At 38.6% G+C, this 20,610-nt stretch overlaps 1 long non-coding RNA gene across 7 annotated transcripts in view; it reads left to right on the plus strand.

Moving 5' to 3' along the window:
• The window catches only part of LOC147583567 (uncharacterized), a 322,172-nt gene that overhangs the window by 154,850 nt on the left and 146,712 nt on the right, over positions 1 to 20,610 (plus strand). For all 7 annotated transcript variants that reach the window (XR_015248334.1, XR_015248335.1, XR_015248333.1 and 4 more), the window contains one exon: positions 16,917 to 17,014. This is a non-coding gene — a long non-coding RNA (uncharacterized LOC147583567). The remainder of the gene's footprint in view (positions 1 to 16,916; positions 17,015 to 20,610) is intronic.

Consider the following 20,610-nt stretch of genomic DNA (forward strand, 5'->3'; position numbering starts at 1 on the left):
GTAAATAGAGGGCAGGTGCTGGTACTTAAAGGGAGCAGACAATACCCCAAACTCAATAAATTACAGAATGCCTTTTTCCAGTGGAGATGAACATCAGACATGGGATTAAAAGAATTCATTTTGATTCTTGAGGCTGCCATTTGCTATTTTGGGTTGTGGACAAGTCACATTACCTGCTCAGTGTCTATTCCTCCCCTGTAGATTGAGGGATGGCACCTATTAGTTGTGGGGTTCAGCATAAAAATGAGAATGTAAACATGTCTGGAAAACAATAATTCTGTAGTGAGTATATGTTGAATGAAATAAGTAATAAATGGATTGCAAAACACTATAAAAAAGGAAAGATATTTGAAACAGTTGAGTAATTTCCATAAGAGACTTCAAAAATAGTTTTTAAAACAATGTATATTACAGCCATGGTGTTAATTGCTTGTTGGGCTTTATGCAAATTCCCTAACCACTGTGCCTCAATTTCCCACGTGAACAATAGATTAAAATGACAGACCCGAAAGCACCTGGTGGCTCAGTTGGTTAGGCGTCCAACTTTGGCTCAGGTCATGATCTCACAGTTTGTGGGTTGGATCCCCACGTCGGGCTCTGTGCTGATAGCTTGGAGCCTGGAGGCTGCTTCAGATTCTGTGTCTCCCTCTCCCTTTGCCCCTCCCCCACACATGCTCTGTCTCTGTCCCTCAAAATATAAATAATAAAAAAATATAAAAAATAACAGACCTTAGTCACATTATATACGTGTATGACCACACACACACACACATTATACCCATATGAGTGCTAAATATCATTTAAAATTCTTATATTCAATCATTCACTCAGCCATTCAACAAATATTTATTTAACTTCTACTACCTGTCCAGCGCTGTGCTAGCCACAAAGAACCACGAAAGATAAAGCAAACAACAAAACCCAATGTTTTCCCCTCTTGGCATTTACACTGTAGTGTATTTGAACAACCATGTGTATTTGTAGACCATGTGGTGGCTGACAACTAGGGAAGTACATGGGCTGTATTCAGTGGCATCAGGAGCCCTTGACTTACTACATGTATTACTAACAGAGTCCCATGAACCCAAACCTTTCAGTGCTCTGGCTTTTCTAGGTAAGGGTTAAAACCATCATCAAAGACTAACAGTCTCCTTGAGCTCAGCAGTCTGCTGTGAATGAGAGTCAGAAGTGACATCTGTCACCGCAGATGACACTGGCTGTCAGAAACAATTGCATCTTTAAGAAAGGATGAAGAAAATTCTCCCTCATGTTCCCAAGCGAGTGTGCCAGGTGTAATTGTTATGCAAGAGGGGACTTTTCAAATCAGCAGCTAGAGCCAAGCTCAGAACAGCCTGGAAAGCAGCAGTCTCATCCATCAGGTGGCTGGCAATTTTCTCTTCTGGAAGAATGTATATTCTTCCCCAGTGAGGGAATGCACTTTATTTGTATCCAGGAGTGCACAGATCTTTCTAAAGAAAAGGTGTATATGTAGAATTTTGTTGTTTTGCCTGCCTACAATTTATCAACCCCCATAATTAATAAAAGTACTCCAGAGGAAAAAAAAAAAAGTACTCCAACTGTCTCTAGGAAATCACTCTCCCCTATGCTGTGGGGGATGATATGTGGGGGAGCAGGGCACGGAACGAACTCCTGAAGCACCCTATTCTCTTAACCTGAGTGATTGGTTGAGAAATGGGAGCATAGTATAGGCTAAGCCAATGTGTTAAATCAAAACTTATTCTAGCATTTTACTTTAAAAAAAAAAAATAAGAAGGCATTCCAGGTCTGAATTTGAAACTGAATATAAGACTGGACCCACTTGCAGCCATCTTGTCACCCCATTAGAAGAATGCATATAAGGAAGGAGCCTACAGAGAGCAAAGAGTTTCCAAGAGAAGTAGAGAAAGAACCTGGATCCCAGGGAAATAGTTTTCAGAATGGAGCCTAAAGCAGAACAAATCTTTTTTTTTCTTTTTTTAATGAATTTGAATTGAATTTTTTGTTACTTGCATTTACGAAAATTATAATGGGTACAGATAGTACATACGTAATCACTAGTAGGGCAAGTACTTTGGGTTATAGGATGGTTTGAATTGCTTTATCCATCCTCTTTTTTTTTAATTAAAAATTTTAAAGTTTATTTATTTATTTTGAGAGAGAGAGCGAGCAGGGGAGAGGCAGAGAGAGAGGGAGAGGGAAAGAATCCCATGCAGACTCCATGCTGTCAGCACAGAGCCCAATGTGGTGCCTGGACTCCTGAACCGTGAGATCATGACCTGAGCCGAAACCAAGTATTGGACGCCTAACCAACTGAGCCACCCAGGAATCCCTTATCCATCCTCTTTTTACACCAATCATCAATTAGGGGGCAGCTGAATTTGTACCCAGAGTTGTAATATTCCACAGCCCAGGTGCATAACTATTCTGTTAGACTTGACTTCCTATCAATTAATATTGTGAGTCATCCCACCCAAGGACATTTGAATTTTAGAAGACACTTGATTAAGATTTACATACCCCAAAGGGATGCATTCTTTTAACAGTATTTGTCAGATGATTGAAATGTCTTTCCTTCCTCTCTCCTTATTGTTTATTGTTAAAATATATTGGAAAAAAATAATAAGAGAAACATTATAGAATAGTTTCCCAAATTGTGCTATAATCAGAATCTCTACCTTCTTCCAGCAAAATACAGTAAAACCTTGGATTGTGAGTAACTTGTTCTGTGAATGTTTCACAAGATGAGCAAACAGTTCTAATTAATTTTGACTTGAAAAACGATGTCTTGCAATAGGAGTAGTACGTGGCCCTGAATGTCACATGATCAAAACTGAGTCAATAGGTCTCTCTCTCTCTCTGTCTCTCTGTCTCTCTGTCTCTCTCTCTCTCTCTCTCTCTCTCTCTCTCTCTTCCTCTCTCTCTGGGATTGTGGGTGATCGTCTCCCGTGCTCGGATGCTCAGTCTCAGGCCGTGATGTTTTACAGAAATCAGTGACTTTGCCGAACGTTGAAAGGTGCCCACAACTGGCACTATTGTATTTTTTGTCACTTAAAGCACCTGTGGACAGTCTTTTGCTTTAAGCATACAAGAGTAAGCTTAGCAATGCTTTGCTTCATTCTAGGTCGTTGGATAGGTTCCTTGTTAAAGTTACAGGAAAAGAAAAAGATTCCATTGAACCAACAGACAGCAGTGATTCTGTTAGTGATTGTGTAAGTCGTCCTACACAATAACCCTCCTCTCTTGTCACCGTCACACCAGCCATGAAGGTTTTTAAAGGCAAGTGCAGATTAATGTGTTTATTTTTCTTTATATTTTGTCTTTTCTTGATGACTTTGTATTATATTACAGTATTGTAATCATTTTTATATGAATATTTTTGGGTTGTGGAACGAATCATCTGAGTTTCCCTTGTTTCTTATGGGGTAATTCGCTTTGATATACAAATGCTTTGGATTACAAACATGTTTCCAGAATGAATTATGCTCGCAAACCAAGGTTTTACTGTATTTACAAAAAGGTTGCATTTCTGGCATATGGTTTAGGAATGTTACTAGTAAGTGACCATTAGCCTCTAGTTTAATGTGTATAAGTCCTTTCAAGACAGGTAGTGCTGAAATATGAAGGGGTTGTAGAAATCCCTGACTGTACTTGGACATGATTGGAGCCTTTTATCTTTAGGCCACAGTCAAACAACCAATCAACCAGCATCTTCTTATTACCCACAATGAGTATAGAATTCCAAATTATTTAAACACATAGGGCTTTGAAGTTAGACAGACCTCTGCTCAAATACCAGCTCAGAAGACTAATAATAGTGGAAGTTTGGACAAGTTAATTAACCGTCCAAAACCTCAATGTCCACATCAGTAAAATGGGCATAATCATAATGCCTATTTCATAGTGCTGTTGGGAAGATTAAATAAGACAATATAATTAAAGAGCTCTGGAACATAAGAAGAGCTCAATCAGATTTAGCCATTATTAAAACTATACAGATCATGCTTAAACCCTTCAAGGAGTCCCAAGTCACCAGAAGCATGCATTTCATTGTGTTTGGTTCCGTAGAAGAGTCAGGAAGGCTATAAGAACTGACTTGCGTGGTCCATTTGGTGTGAATCTGAGATTGAACTTTTTCTTCCAACTCAGAGATCTTTCTCTGCATGGAGCAGCTTATTAGCAGGGCTCAGCTCCAGTCAGGGAAGGGCCAGCCTCTTCCAATGTTTGGAGTATGATAAATACCAATACATGATTCTAAACAATAGTGGTGCAGCTATGAATATATACATACATTAACAATTCACAGTGTACTTCAGGCAATGAGATCCAGTAATGGGGCATTAACTCGAGGTTGAACGATGAGTCTTTCCTTTAATCTTGTGACTGTGCCTTCAAAACTACATGATAACCTTATGTGTACATAATCATAAATGACTAAACTTTAGACTTTCATGAATATGAAATCTAGATATAATGGCTCTCTCCCACTCCCGAAATCCATTTCTCGGACCCAACCCATGCTAGGTCTGTATCACTAGAAATGGAATTTACGTGTAAAGGAAAAATATTGTAACATCATTAATCAATCATTTATCAGCCAACTATATAAAGCCATTCATCATATTTTTTCTTTCCTTTAAAATATGTTATGCAATATTTGAAGTATAGCGCAAGTTATAAAATATACTATGAGGAAAACTGTGTACTCATTCCTCCAAGTAAGAAACAAAATATCACTAATGTAGTCGAAGACATCTTTCATTACATTTTCTTAAAACAAGTCTAACTGAACTGTAGAAGAACAGAAGGTGTATTACTGTGGGCATTTCATTCAGTCCCTCATAATTACACAATCCATAGAGAGCACATCTTCATATGAAGGGAACAAAGGTTTTTGTCCACCACTCTGAGGCCAGAAGGCTTCCTGGGTCTGCAAACTACAACCCTTTTCTCCAGACCCCCCTCTCTTTCCTGGGGCTTAATAACACCCTGAGCCTCCTTCCACCCACACCATAGAACTGCTGCCTTGAAACACTGCAGTGAGAAGTATTGATCCAATCGCAATCTCTCAAGCCAAGGCATATCCTAGTGGGACCTGGCTGAAATGGCAGGTCATCAAACACTAGGACTGAACTAGAATTTAGGTGCCGTCCGGATCTGAGCTTTCTCTGTAAATCCCCTAAACCCCCTTCTGACTTTTCAAAAAGCCTAGTGTATAAGCTACTACTACAAAAACAACTTTGGCCTGGGAGATTAACCTGAAAAAGCATATTTTAGAGCTGGATTAACCATGATCCCCATCTCTGGCTTTTAGGAATGAATATAAGTCATTAGGTATTGAAGTTGCTTGACACCTCCTTACTCACACTCATCCTTTTTGTCTTGGCTAGAGGATGAGAAAGGAGTACAGACCTAGGATTCAGGGTGAGTGTTTAAATTAGTATAAATGTAGTGATGTTTGGGATGCCACTGGGTTCTGGTCTTTAGGTCCTGATGGGTGGACGACCATATTTACTGAGAACCCACCATATTTACTGAGAAGCACACTTAGTGCTACCCGATGTATCAAAAGAAATGGAAAACTTTGTTAATCTTTTTTTTTTTTAACCATCGAGTTTGCAGCCTATTCAGATGGCTTTTGAAATTGTGCAATATCTGTTAAATCACTTTATAAACTCAACACCTCCATGCCAATGCAAGGGATTTTCATTGTTATCAAAACAGTTTTCATTGATTTCTGTGTGGCAAATCATTTTTGATCCTTCAATGTAAATGTCCTGTAAACAACAAAAAGTAGGACAGTGGTCAGATTTGTGAGCCCTGGGGAAGCCAGTTCCATATAAACCTATCTCTTGGCATATAAATTTCCATGAAGACAACCTCAAATACGATGATTAAGTGCGCCTATGCCTCGCTGAAAGTCTCTAAACCCAACACACACAGTTAAGAGAGATTGTAAATCTTCTATAAAGATTTGCCTACTGATTAGTTTCTTTTTAGTAACCAACTCGTTCTTGTAAAGGTGCTTGAGATGATAATACATCATTAGCACGAGGTATGAGGTATTAGCATTAGCATCAGGTAGTAGCCCCTTCAATTTGACACTTGCTTTTTAACATGTACTATGTCCCTGTCTGAGTGCTAGGCACCACAGGGGATGCAGCTATAAAAAAAAAAAGACATTCCTCAAAGTCAGATAAGTTGCACTCTAATTGTTACACCCCGAATCAAGAATGCAAAACAGCACGATTCAGAAAGAGATATCCTGAACTCTACTAGACATTCAAACAATAGAGCTTGTTGAGATCTTGGGAAAAACAAAAACCAACAACAACAACAACAAAGGAATTTAAGTTCATTTACGTGACATAAACTTTGCAGGCTGCGGAGGATAATGACAGGTGAGGAGAAAAGGAAAAGGCATTACAATTAGAATAAACAACATGAACAAGATATAGAGATTTGAAGTGTGGGATACTTGTAGGGAAAAAGCAAGCACTCCATTTTAATTACACCACAAGATATCCACTGGGAAGAGATGGAAAATGACAGCAACATCAAGAAAACACAACAGTAATAGAATAATATTGACAGTGACCACAATAACTAACATTTATTGGGCTGGCCACTGTCTTGAGTTCTTTCTTTTTAATAATCATAGAATATGTAAGGAAGTCAGCATGTTTTTACATGATTTAGATGCATCCTTTCTTGGTGTCAATTTGTTAATAGGAATCAATAGACTAAAAAAATACATACATTTAGAACCACTAGCTCCATATAAAGAAATTTATTCTAAGGGAATATAAGTGCACATAAGTGCAAAGAGATGGATGTGCAAGAATGCTTATTGCAGCACTTGTTTCTAAAATCACAGATTTCGAATCACAATTGCACACCTGTAGGCAATTGAGTAAATAACCGTGGGGATATTATCCAGGCACTAAAAATTGTAAAGAATATGCATTGAACTTCAAAGAACTTTCAAGCCGTATGATAGAATGAAAACAGAAGATTTGTTGATCAGTTTGTATGGGATAATCCCAAATTGTAAAACACTTATATTTTCTTTTTCCTTTTTTTAAAATTTACATCCAAGTCAGTTAGCATATAGTGCAACAATAATTTCAGGAGTAGATTCCTCAATGCTCCTTACCCATTTAGCCCAACCCCCTTCCCACAACCCCTTCAGTAACACTCTGTTTGTTCTCCATATTTAAGAGTCTCTTCTGTTTTGTCCCCAACCTGTTTTTATATTATTTTTGCTTCCATTCCCTTGTGTTCATCTGTTCTGTCTCTTAAAGTACTCATATGAGTGAAGTCATATGATATTTGTCTTTCTCTGACTAATTTCGCTTAGCATAATACTCTCTAGTTCTGTCACGTAATTGCAAATGGTACGATTTCATTCTTTTTGATTGCCGAGTAACACTCCATTGTATATATATATACCACATCTGCTTTATCCATTCATCCATTGATGGACATTTGAGCTCTTTCCATACTTTGGCTACTGTTGATAGTGCTGCTATAAACACTGGGGTGCGTGTGCCCCTTCGAAACAGCATACCTGTATCCCTTGGTAGTAGTGTAAGCAGGTTTTTTGAGGAACCTCCATACTGTTTTCCAGAGTGGCTGTACCAGGGGTTTGCATTCCCACCAGCAGTGCAAAAGAGATCCTCTTTCTCCGCATCTTCACCAACATCTGTTGTTGCCTGAGTTGTTAATGTTAGCCATTCTGACAGGTGTGAAGTGGTATCTCAGTGTGGATTTGATTTGTATTTCTCTGATGATGAGTGATGTTGAGCATTTTTTCACTGGTGTTTAGCCATCTGGATGTCTTCTTTGGAGAATTGTCTATTCATGTCTTTTGCCCATGTCTTCACTGGATTATTTGTTTTTTCGGTGTTGAGTTTGATAAGTTCTTTATAGATTTTAGATGCTAACCCTTTATCTGATATGTCATTTGCAAATATCTTCTCCTATTCCATCAGTTGCCTTTTAGTTTTGCTGATTGTTTCCTTCGCTGTGCAGAAGCTTTTTATTTTGATGAGATCCCAGTAGTTCATTTTTGCTTTTGTTTCCCTTGCCTCCAGAGATGTGGTGAGTAAGAAGGTCAAAGAGGTTTTTGCCTGCTTTCTCCTCGAGGATTTTGATGGCTAACTTTCTTAATTTTAGGTTTTTCACCCATTTTGAGTTTATTTTTGTGTATGGTGTAAGGAAGTGATCCAGGTTCATTTTTCTGCATGTAGCTGTCCAGTTTTCCCAGCACCACTTGCTGAAGAGACTGTCTTTATTCCATTGGATATTCTTTTCTGCTTTGTCAAAGATTAGTTGGTTATACATTTCAAAACACTTACATTTTCTATTTGTTTATTAACAGATTTGTTTTTAAAGTCCGGAGGGATCTAAACAAAATCCCTAAAACAATTTTATGTGGATATTTTGTCTAACTTAGATATTTTATTCATCTTTATTTTCTCTTTTTTCTATCATAATCATGCATCATTTTATAAGATAACATAAAATAATATTAAAAGTATAAATACAATAATAATACAGAAAACAAATTTATGCTCTTAAGCAGATAGACCCCACTCTATATGTTTTTCTGGAATCATTGGTAGCTTATCTAAATGATCTCAGGGCTTCAGTGGAAGTTTCAGTCTTCATCAGAGAGCAAAGGAGACCTTTATCTTAATAGCAGGCAATATCAATCCATAGATTGGGTCAATTACATCATTTTACATTCTTGAAATTCTGTAGATTCTATTGCAGGTGATGCAAAATTTGATGAGTTGGGAAATGGCCACCAAATAATTTAGATGGGATATTAGATCTGGGAAGGGTTTTGAAGGATGATAGGAGAACCAAAAGACTTTTGATTGAGTAGAAAACTGGAAACCACAGAAAATAAAATATGGAAGGACCTGAAGATGGGCACTGTTTCAAATGGATTATTTTCATCTCATTCTTACCATGACTGGATGAACTAGACACTGTTATACCAATTTTATTATTTGTTTATTTTTAATGTTTATTTAATTTAATTTTTTAATGTTTATTTATTTAATTTTGAGAGAGAGAGAGAGAGCAAGCAAAGGAGGGGCAGAGAGAGAAGGAGACAGAATCCCAAACAGGCTCCTCGCATTAGTGCAGACCCCAACGTGGGGCTCAAACTGATGAAACCTGAGAGCATAACCCTAGCTGAAATCAAGAGTCAGAAGCTCTTGATTTTAGGTGTCCCTCTGTTATACCAATTTTATAGATTAAAAACCGAAGCCCAGATTCTATAACTTTCCAAAGACTACCCAGTAAGCAGTGGAACTTGCATATAAGGTAAACAGGTAGAAATGATGAAAAACAGATTTCAGCTCAGCATAGGGAAGAACAAGTATGAAATACTTGTTTGTAGTAAGCTCCAGACGTTTGTAGGCAAGCAAGTACAGCTCAGATACCTATTAAGCAATGGTTCAGAGGAGACACTACCACTGCTCTTGGTTATACTCTTGGAACATAGAGTCCCTTACAATCCTGAGAATTCTGTCATTTGGCCTTCTTGCCAAAAATGAAATTAGATCTCTTCCTAACATCCAGACAAAAAGAGTTCAGAAACTCCCTTAGGGGCCTGAGATTCTAAGAATTGACAAAAGAACATTTTCTACATGTTTCCCCTTTAGTCCTGCTACTATAATGCCCTTTTTTTCTTTTCTTTCTTTCTTTCTTTCTTTCTTTCTTTCTTTCTTTCTTTCTTTCTTTCTTTCTTTCTTTCTTTCTTCTTTCTACTCTCCTTTTTGTCCCTTGTCCAAATTGCCTTATTCTATATCTGCTTCCCTTCCTTCCCTCCCACTGTTCTGTCTGATGCTCTATAAGAGACACATCGTAGGCTGACTCCATTTTCCCTTTTCAGTACTCTTTTTAGATACTTTCAATCAATATGCAGCAGCAAAGATGCAGGAAGCAGCACACAATGGGAGAAATAATGTCATAAAATACTGTTAGAACAGCATTCAGAGCTCTTTTGTTCACAGAACTCAAAGCCACATTCTGTTATTTTATCTCAGCCAGTGTCTTGGAAGTCATTCTGCATTAGAGCAGGAATAGTGATCAAGGCCTGCTGTGATCTTACAGTTAAAAAAAAGACAAAAGATAACTGGGAGCAATAAGGATACACAGTGACACACAACCTTCTCTCATATCTTCTCTATTGAAACAAGAGTTTAGGGTGGTTCTGGCTCCATTCACCCATTCATTCATTTCTTCATCATGTCTCAACTGACCATCTTTCATCCATGTAACAGATTCCAAGTAAGAGTTGGAAGAACAAAGCTGAACAGAGAGGTTGTAGGAGTAAAATGGTCCCTAGCAATGAATTAATGGATACATTTATTTAACATATATAAATTTATTTATCCACTTATTTAATGGATAAAAAAATCTCACAAGAAAAATTGACTTTTGTGAAATAGTCATAATATGAATTAATTCATTCTAACTCTGCGAGGAAAGTCACACAGCCCAGAAGTGGAAGGTCCCTGAGTAGATGAAATGAATGAGAATGTATCTCTACACTTTAGGGAAATTAAATTTTTTCCGCCACTTCCAAGAGATAAATTCCAACAATAATTCTCCATGTTTGGTGCCTTCAGAGAGCAGAAAGGCAAGAAGAAAAATAAAGACAGGACGAGAGTCAAAGAAAAAGAGGAAAGAGCATAAATGAATCATTCCTCATTCTTCTTTTGTTCACCCTCTCTAACACATGCAGGTACATACGTATACCTGGCATCCACTGTGATCATGACCTCTCCCATTCATGACACCTTTTTCCCTCTTACTGGAATATCTTCCACGATATTCCTATGCCCCGTTAATGGAGGCAAATCTGAATTGAAGCTCTGATTTTCATCAAATCTGTATTTAGATTACTCCTGATTGTTTTAATTCATAGTGACACATTTTTTCTGAGCCAGTATTCTAATAGATTCTATTAAATTCTGCCATTGCAATGACCTTGAAGTTATACACAAACCCAGTTTGTTTCAACAACCCAATCTTAATAACCTAGAAAATAGAAACCTTGGTTTCCATGTCTTCAATTATTTCCTGTTTTATAGCTCTTCTGGGCACAGAAATTAAAAAAAAAACCTCTTCATTGAAAGATATAACTGATAACAGTTGGAAAAAACAGAAAATAGAATCCAAGTGGAAGCCATGTGGCAGCTCAATAGAGTTGGCCAAGACATGACATTCTTATAGGATAGTTTCAGGCTTGTTCAATCAAAGCCATCTCCAGGACATTCTTGACTTGACGGATAGAGCTTCCAATCTAGAGGAAGCTTGACAGACAGCAGGAATGGGAAACAACCCAAGTCACTGTTGATATCATCACTGAGCTCTGTCAGATACAGCCTATTAAGCTTTAATGGGGACCACAGCCTCAGCCAAAGAAGGAACAGCCAAGTCACATGGAGAAGAGACCACTTTATAGCTGATAACATTTCTCACCAAGTGTTTTGGTTTTGTATTTGTTTTTAAATAACCCTGAGAATTCCACACTTGGAGGAGTCTGTATATAGGAGTGTGGAAGAAAATATTGATGGCCTAGTCCATAGAAAGTGCTGAATTGGATAATAGCTTACAAATATTGAAAGAATATTTTTCTCAATTTTTGTGATAATCACAATGTTAACAGCTACTTACAAGGCACATTCTTCAGCTCAATTTGCATTATTAACATTCTCCCCATAACTTTATTAAATTTAGACAATCCACAAAACAATAAATCAAGCCCTGGTGTTTAGTGTTTGGCAGTTCATGGTGTACATACTCCCAAGATGTCTTGTTTCAAGCGACATCACTGAAGGTAGAGTTCAGAAGAGATACACTGTAACATGGAAAGACAATAGATGGAATGCAGTCAAGTAATTAGGAAACTACTTTCTGAGTACTCACAAAGTTACCTTTGTGTTCAACACAATTCATTTACTTGTAAATTTATGTGTTTTAAATTTTAATCAGAGCTGCATTCCCCAACCAGCTTGAAAAACTCCTGAAAATTAAATTCTTAGCTCTCGCCAGCTAGGACAAGCTGACTTCGGCACAACTATCCCCTCTTGTACTACTTCTGTCTCATTACGTTGAGATCATTTCCATCGTAGTGCTTATCCAAATCTAGTATTAGAGTATCTACTGTATACTTTACTGTCTGTTTCCCATACAGCTATGGAACAGACCCTCATGAGAGTAGCAACCTTGCCATTTTTCACTGTGTTGTACCCCCAGCACCTGCAACAGTGCCGGCACCATGGTCCAAGCTCAATAGATACCTACCGGAGGCTGAATGAATTCAGAATAGAAAATACCTGCCAATTAATGTGTAAAAGAAAAGTAAATTATGGGGAGCCTGGGGGGCTCAGTCGGGTGAGTGTCCTACTTGGTTCATGGGTTCGAGCCCCGCGTCAGGCTCTGTGCTGACAACTGAGAGCCTGGAACCTGCTTCAGATTCTGTGTCTCCCTCTCTCGCTGCCCCTCCCCCACTCATTCCCTCTCTCTGTCTCTCTCTCTGTCTCTCAAAAATAAATAAACATTAACATTTTTTTTAAAAAGAAAAAGAAACTAATAGAACCTGGTCTAAGGCAATCATAAGTATTTCAAGTGAAGAAATTCATAAGACCAATACATATATAAGATAATCAACCTCAGTTGAAATTAAGAAAATGTCTTTATTACAATTATTTTTCACCCTGTTCCTACCCTGCCTGCATCTGGGGACTGTTTCTCACCACACCTCTCCATTTGAAGACAAAGCTAATTTTGGAAGTGTGACCCTCAAATGTAGGTGTCCATTAAGAGAATCTGACTCGGGAAGCCTGTGACTGTATTCTTTAATAAGTACTGTAGATGACTCTGATCCTGGCAATTCAAGGATTTCTCTTTGAGAAGCACATTTAACTAGTATAGTGTTCTTAACTCTGGCTGAGCACATGCATTAACTCTGGCAGACTAGGGAAAAGGGGGACCTGGGAAGGTATTTTTTATTTTTATTTCTTTAATGTTTATTTATTATCGAGAGACAGAGAGAATGAGAGCATGAGCAGGGGAGTGGCAGAGAGAGGAGGAGACACACAATCCAAAGCAGGCTTCAGGCTCTGAGCAGTCAGCACAGAGCCCGACGAGGGTCTCAAATTCATGAACCGTGAGATCATGACCTAAGCTGAAGTCAGACGCTTAACCGACTGAGCCACCCAGGCGCCCTGACCTGGGAAGGTATTAACAATAGAGACGTGTGACTGCTGTTGCTTCTCCTTATGTAGATTAATTAAATCTTTTTTTTTTTTTTGGAGCTTTTTAAGGATTAATTCTTTTCACGTGATTCTTGGCTGCCCAGTGAAACCGAAGGTCTAACATATAGCCAGCCTAACATTTAAGAGAACAGTCTTAGTTAGCAACACTTTGTTTTATCTCCACAAGCATAAGTTACTTAACTGAAGATTGAGTTTATTGAGCTGGAAAATTATAAAAACTTGTGTCTTAAAAATATATTTAAGGGCACCTGGCTGGCTTAGTCAGTACAACATATGCACCTCTTGATCTCAGGGTGGTGAGTTCAAGCTACACATTGGGTGTAGAGTCTACTTGACATATATTATATGATCTGATCTTTTCTACTGTCTCTTTCAAAATACGTTTACACATTTAACAGACAAAAACATCTTTGGCTTTGTGCAGATAGCTGACTGTGGTTATTGTAAGCATGGACTGTCTGCCAGCCATGTGACTTTGAGCAGATTCTCTAACTTCTTATGCCTCAGTTTCCCCACAGGGGTTATTGTGAGGATTAAGTCACTCTATACATGTGAAGTCCTTAGAACAATACCTGGAAGGTCATGAGTCCTCTGTTAGTGTTGCTGTTACATTATTAACCATCAGGATAGCTGTAGTTCCAGAAATGTGTACCCTTGGAGGAGAGGAAAAGGCCAATACCGAAGAATAAAAACCAGCTGATGATTTTAAAAATCACACCCATCCATATCAGCATCTGTACTAGCTAGCCGTTGCTAGCTTGATAATAACTGCAATTTAGCCTTTACATAAATCACATGATGTGTTGCATCAGTTCTCAGCACCTCTGCAAAATAATAACATCCTCTTCAAGACTTTGAGTGAGATGAACCTCAGGTGATTTTTTATTATTCTGGAACCAGTCGAGAAAACTTCAAGGGGCAGCCAGCACCATCTTTCAAATGACTTCTCAGAAATAGGGGAAATTATACCAGTTTCACTTCGAATCATTCACTAGGGAAGTGAAGCAAATTCTAAAAGGGAGCTAGGTCACCGGGAGAAAAATTCTAAAGGCCATTGACATGACACTGCTATCATGATCCTAGAGACAGCTGACCAAATTGTTCCATATCCCCCCTGCCCCCCAAGCTGTGAGGTTTTTGATAATTCAATTTACATAGTAAAAAAGCAATGTGTTTTATTCTAAATAATATTATTTATTAGGTTTTGTTGTTTATAAAAATGAGACCATGTTGTATTTCTGCCACTTGGGTTTTTTTTTTTTACCCAGAATTATATTTTTGAGATTCATCCTTGTTGATTCATATATCTGTAGTTTATTTCATTCATGCCTAATTTGTTTTGGTATGAATTGGCTGAAACTTGTTGGTTATTTTGTTTTTGGTGGACATTTGGGGTTTGCCTACTTCTTTGTTATTACAAGCAATAGTAGTATAATCTTTCTTGTATATACACATAGATTAAAATTGTAAAGAAAGCAAGAGAATGATAAACACAAGATTTAGGAAAGTGGTTCCTCTCAGAGGTGAGAAAAGGGAATGCTCATTAGAGGGAGGGTTGCAAGACCATCAAAAGTTATGATACTATTCTACTTTCTAAGGTGGGCATGTAAATAGAGTTCATGTGTGTGTGTGTGTGTGTGTGTGTGTGTGTGTGTGTGTGTGTACATATATATATATATATACATAAAGATGCATACATTTTATTATGTATATGCATATATACATAGAAGATTCTCATGAATATAAGTTTGGGCACTATTCTAGAGGGTTTGCACTATTGGAAATTAATTTCCTTTTATGGTGTATAGGGATATTCGCTCAGGTTTTCTTTTACCCAAAGGAAGAAATGAGCAAGCCAGTGTGAACTCCCAGAGGCCCTCCTTTCCTGCATTTTTTCTGTTTTCTTTCTTTATTCTCTCTCAAGAATACCATCATATTCCTCTCATTCCTTTGTTTCGGGATTGTATCAGTACAGCCCATTTCTCCCTCTGTGGGAATCCTGAGAAAAAACACAGCAACTGCACAAATGATTAAGAGAGGAAACCTTAGGTTGCTTAGGAAAAGGTCTTCTGAGCCTTTGAGAGAGAAAGGCATGACATCTCGGCCAGCTACTCCTTTCTCAGTTTCCTTTGGGTGCATTTATCCAGAGTTCTAGCTGTTGCCATGCCCAGAATATCTTGGTCGGTCAAGAACATTCTAAGTCTAGCCAGACTGCCCACAGAAGAGGTTTGTATTTTTTGTTTTTTGTTTTCTTTTTCACTACCTCTGAGCCTCATGGGTGGCACAGCTCCAGCTGTAATGGTGCCCACATCAAGCCCATGCAGGCAGAGATAAATGGTCCCAGCCACCTGCTTCGTAACTGAGTCAGTTGCAGAAGACAAACCTCAGAGCAAGAAGACGTACCTTACTTGGACTTACTTGGTCAAAGTTTTCTCTCTCCAAGTCATATCCTCTGACCAACCCCGGTATTTCTATTGGGTTTCCAGATGAAAAAAAGTTGAGATGTAAAAACGGTAAGAAACTTATCCACAGTCATTATAAATGGAAATGATGGATCATTTAAAATACCAGTGAATTCAACATCAAACGTCATTACAAATCAAAACCACAATGAGATACCACCTCACCCTGGTCAGAGTGGCTAAAATTAACAACTCAAGAAAAAAAAATGATGTTGGCAAGGATGTGGAGAAAGGGAAACCCTCTTGTACTGTTGGTGGGAATGCAAACTGGTGAAACCACTCTGAAAAACAGTATGGAGTTTCCTCAAAAAGTTAGAAATAGAATTACCCTATGACCAGCAATGACCTTGCACTACTATGCCTATGACCTTGCACTACTAGGAATTTATCCAAAGGATATATGACCCTATGACCTTGCACTACTAGGAATTTATCCAAAGGATATAAAAATACTGATTCGAAGGGGGCACATGCACCTAATATTTATTGCAGCACCATCAACAATAGTCAAATTAAGGAAAGGTCCCAAATGTCCATCAACTGATGATTGGATTAGGAAGATGCACACGCGCGCGCGTGCACACACACACACACACACACTAGAATACTACTCAGCAATGAAAAATAATGAAATTTTGCCATTTGCAACAATGTGGTTGGAACTGGAGGGTATTATGCTAAGCAAAATAATTCAAAGAAAGACAGATATCACAGAAATTACATGATTTCACTCATGTGGAATTTGAGAAACTTAACAGATGAATGTAGGGAAAGGGAAGGAAAAATAAGATAAAAACAGAGAGAGAGGCAAACCATAAGAGATTCTTAAATACAGAGAACAAATGGGGGTGGGGGAAATGGGTGATGGGCATTGAGACACTTGTTGGGATGGGCACCAGGTGTTGTATGTAAGAGATGAATCACTGGATTCTACTCCTCAAGTCAAGACTACACTGTTTGTTAACTAACTTGAGAATTAAAAAAAAAATACCGGTGAACTAACACAAGGAGTTTAGTACCTGGAAATGTGAGCCAGAGAATGAAAATGAAAGAAACATCTAATCTGGCCCCTTTATTAAATTAATTAAATAGTTAATTTTTCTTTTTTTAATTGACATATAGTTGGCACACATTGTTTGTTATTTTCTTTCAGGTATACAGCATGTGATTCAACAATTCTATATGTTATGCTATGCTCACCACAAGTGACATCTCTTTTTTTAACGATGTGGAAACTGCAGTCTAAACAGGGTAAGAATATTGTCCAAGATCACATAAAGATGGGAACTCTAGTCTGAATAGCCATCACTTTTTTTTCCACTAGGCCACTGACTCTCAAAGCTGGTTGCATATTAAAATTACCAGAGGGAGGGGCGCCTGGGTGGCGCAGTCGGTTAAGCGTCCAACTTCAGCCAGGTCACGATCTCGCGGTCCGTGAGTTCGAGCCCCGCGTCAGGCTCTGGGCTGATGGCTCAGAGCCTGGAGCCTGTTTCCGATTCTGTGTGTCCCTCTCTCTCTGCCCCTCCCCCGTTCATGCTCTGTCTCTCTCTGTCCCAAAAATAAATAAACGTTGAAAAAAAAATTAAAAAAAAAATTACCAGAGGGAGCTTAAATCAAAACAGACAAAAATATAAGGACACAGATTCTCAGGACCAAGTTTGAAACGAGGTCTGGGACTGTTTTCGTTTGTTTGTTTGTTTGTTTCTGTTTTTGTTTTTTTTGAAAGTTACCTGGGTGAACCTAACATGAAGCCTAGGCTGGGAAGCACTGAACAATATTCATTCTCAAATGAATCACTCAGAGCTAAGTCCTACCCTCAGAGTGTCTAATTCAGTACATTTGGGATGGGGCCCAAGAATTTACATTTCCAACGGGTTACCAAGTGATGTTGATGCAGCTGGTCTTGGAACAACACTTTGAGAAGCACACACTGGGTGGGGATGTAATTGTTGGGAAAGTTGGTCTCAGGTGCAGGGTCTTTCAACCGCCATCAGGCTGCATAAGAATGGACCTTGGGCCTGGAACACGAGGAGGTAAAGTGCCACACAGCCTGTGTCTCGCTTAGCAGCGTGTGGGCGAATGTCTTTCCTTCTTTGAGGCTCAATCACTGCTCTGTTGTCTCTGTTTAAAGAATGTGCATCTCACTGGGTGTTGTATGGAAACCAATTTGACAATAAACTTCCTATATTGAAAAAAAAAAAAAAGAATGTGCATCTCATGGCATCTGTCCAACCCCACCACTGAAGCGGCTCTTGCTCTGTCTCTTCTCCATGTGAATAGAGCCTTGTTTCATCCAGGGCTTGACTGCATTGTATTTTCCTTGGTGACTCTGATATCAAGATGCAATGAGCAGAAGTGTTTAGAGTCCTCCCTGGGATGGGTAACAAGTACTGTACGCCCTTGGGGTTGATAACCAGTGCATGATACGCTGCTCGTAATGGTACCTAATGGTTAAGAGTGCCTGGGTTAAAAATCCGAATTATGCTACTTACTAGCTGGTAGGAGGTGGATAAATTACTTCTCCTATAGAGCGATGAGTATCAACTAGGTTGGGGTGTGGGATTTATGTACTGGGAGATGTTTGGTAGTATCTGGAGACATTTTTGGTTTTCACAACTGACAGCTTGTTTCGATGGCATCTAGTGACTAGAGTCCAGGGAGGCTACTAAACATCCCACAATGACCAGAATACACTCCCCGCCACCAAAGAATTATCCAGCTCGAAATGTCAATAGTACCAAGGTTGAGAAACCCTGCTGTATATATCTTTAGTTTCCTCATCTGTGAAATGAAGATTATGAAGTATATGCCTAATAAAGTTAGTGTGAAGATGAAATAAAATATGGCGTTTAAAGAAATTGGCATGGTACCTAGCGTAAAAAAATCGCTACCCCTCACGCCTTGCCACTGGATGTAACAGCTTATTAAGAACCAGGCAGTTACCTAAATGCTTTACATATATTAACTCATTCAATAATTTTAGTAACAAATTATGAGAAAGGTATTATTGTTATTCCCATCTTGTAGATGAGAAGGCTGAGAACCAAAGGAGGCTATTAATGTGCCCACAGCTAATAGGTGGTAAAGCCTTGGACCCAGGAGTGAAACTCCAGGTTATGATTGGTCACAAAACCAGATGGCCTTCAGTAATAAGTCACTGGCCAAACCAAATGATGGCCAAGTTGGCCTTTTGTTGAAGCACATCTCAGCTTTCCTAACGCTGTAGGCATCTTTCTGTCAGAAAATAGAGCAGCTCCAATGTTGTGTAAATTTCCCTGTAATACTAACACTGGAGAAATTTAACAATATGGTAAGTTGTAGGCCTTTAGGTCAGAGACATGATTCAGTCGACCAGATATCTCCAGCAGCTGACACAAAGCAGGTACCTGCATAAATGTTTGTTGACTGAATCGATGTTTGCTGAGTTCAGGTAGAGAAACACTCAAAGGTCTAGCTCCTACAGTATTTTGCTTGTTTGTGGTCAGAAGGCAACATCTGCCACCCAGATCCCTAGACTTTTCCCAGATGTTTGGCGGATACTTATCTGGGGTTGGTTGGCTTCACTGTGAGTAAACAAGTGCTCGGGCTTCTTTTGTGCTGAGTAATGGTTTCATAGGATCTAATTTCACAGATAAAATGCAGTATTGATCATTCTATTTTGGTATTTGGTTCAGAGATATTGGAGCAAGAATTGGTGAAATGCAATTCCAGGGAGAAATAATTCAGTTTCCCATGGAAATATTCTGTTTCTAAATTTGTTCCTGAAGGCAACATAGGGAAATCAAATGTGTGAGTCAGGCAAGATTGTAACACCATTAGCTCTAAACTATTTCAATGACAAATACGGTTATAAAGACAGGGTTAAATCTGGGACACTCACTCTTTCAGGGGAGACTTTAGATGTGTGCCAGCCTCATGACAGAGCCGGGCAGATGGTAATTAATAGCATTTTCCCATAAGGTGGGAGTGCAATGAAAAAGATTTATAAGTGCTTACCTCTTTACCCACAGAGAGGTGGTAAGTAAAAATAACATTAGTCTAATATTTCACAAAGATGAAAAGAAGTATATTTTCAGATGGCAGAAATGCCAAAATTTTATTTTAAGCATTGTTTTAAAATTTATTTATTTATTTTTATTTATTTATTTATTTTAAATTTCAAACATCTGAAGTTTATTTTTTCTTTTAATATGAAATTTATTGTCAAGTTGGTTTCCATACAACACCCAGTGCTCATCCCAACAGGTGCCCTCCTCAATACCCATCACCCACCCTCCCCTCCCTCCCTCCCCCCATCAATCCTCAGTTCGTTCTCAGTTTTTAAGAGTCTCTTATGGTTTGGCTCCCTCCCTCTCTAACTTTTTTTTTCTCCCTCCCCTCCCCCATGGTCTTCTGTTAAGTTTCTTAGGATCCACATAAGAGTGAAAACATACAGTATCTGTCTTTCTCTGTATGACTTATTTCACTTAGCATAACACTCTCCAGTTCCTTCCACGTTGCTACAAAAGGCCATATTTCATTCTTTCTCATTGCCATGTGTATATAAACAATTTATCCACTCATCAGTTGATGGACACAATTTTTTAAAAATATATTATCCATTTTCCCTACCATCTTATAAAAAGCGCACAGCATTTTTATGCTGCTTTGGGGCTTAAATGATGGTAATTAGTTACAAGACTGTGTATAACAAAATAATGCTCTGCAGTGTAACTCTCTTCTTCCTCCCCCCGCCCCCAAACTTGAACTGAATGGTTCCAGCCTGTTCTTCTTTGAGTTCATCTATCTTTGCTGTTCTTCACAGTCACTTTTTCTGATGCTTATGGTCTTCTTTCTTGTAGTCTTGC

Source organism: Puma concolor, chromosome A2, assembly GCF_028749965.1.
Source record: "Puma concolor isolate L17-30 chromosome A2, mPumCon1.1.hap2, whole genome shotgun sequence".
NCBI classification, from domain to species: domain Eukaryota; kingdom Metazoa; phylum Chordata; class Mammalia; order Carnivora; family Felidae; genus Puma; species Puma concolor.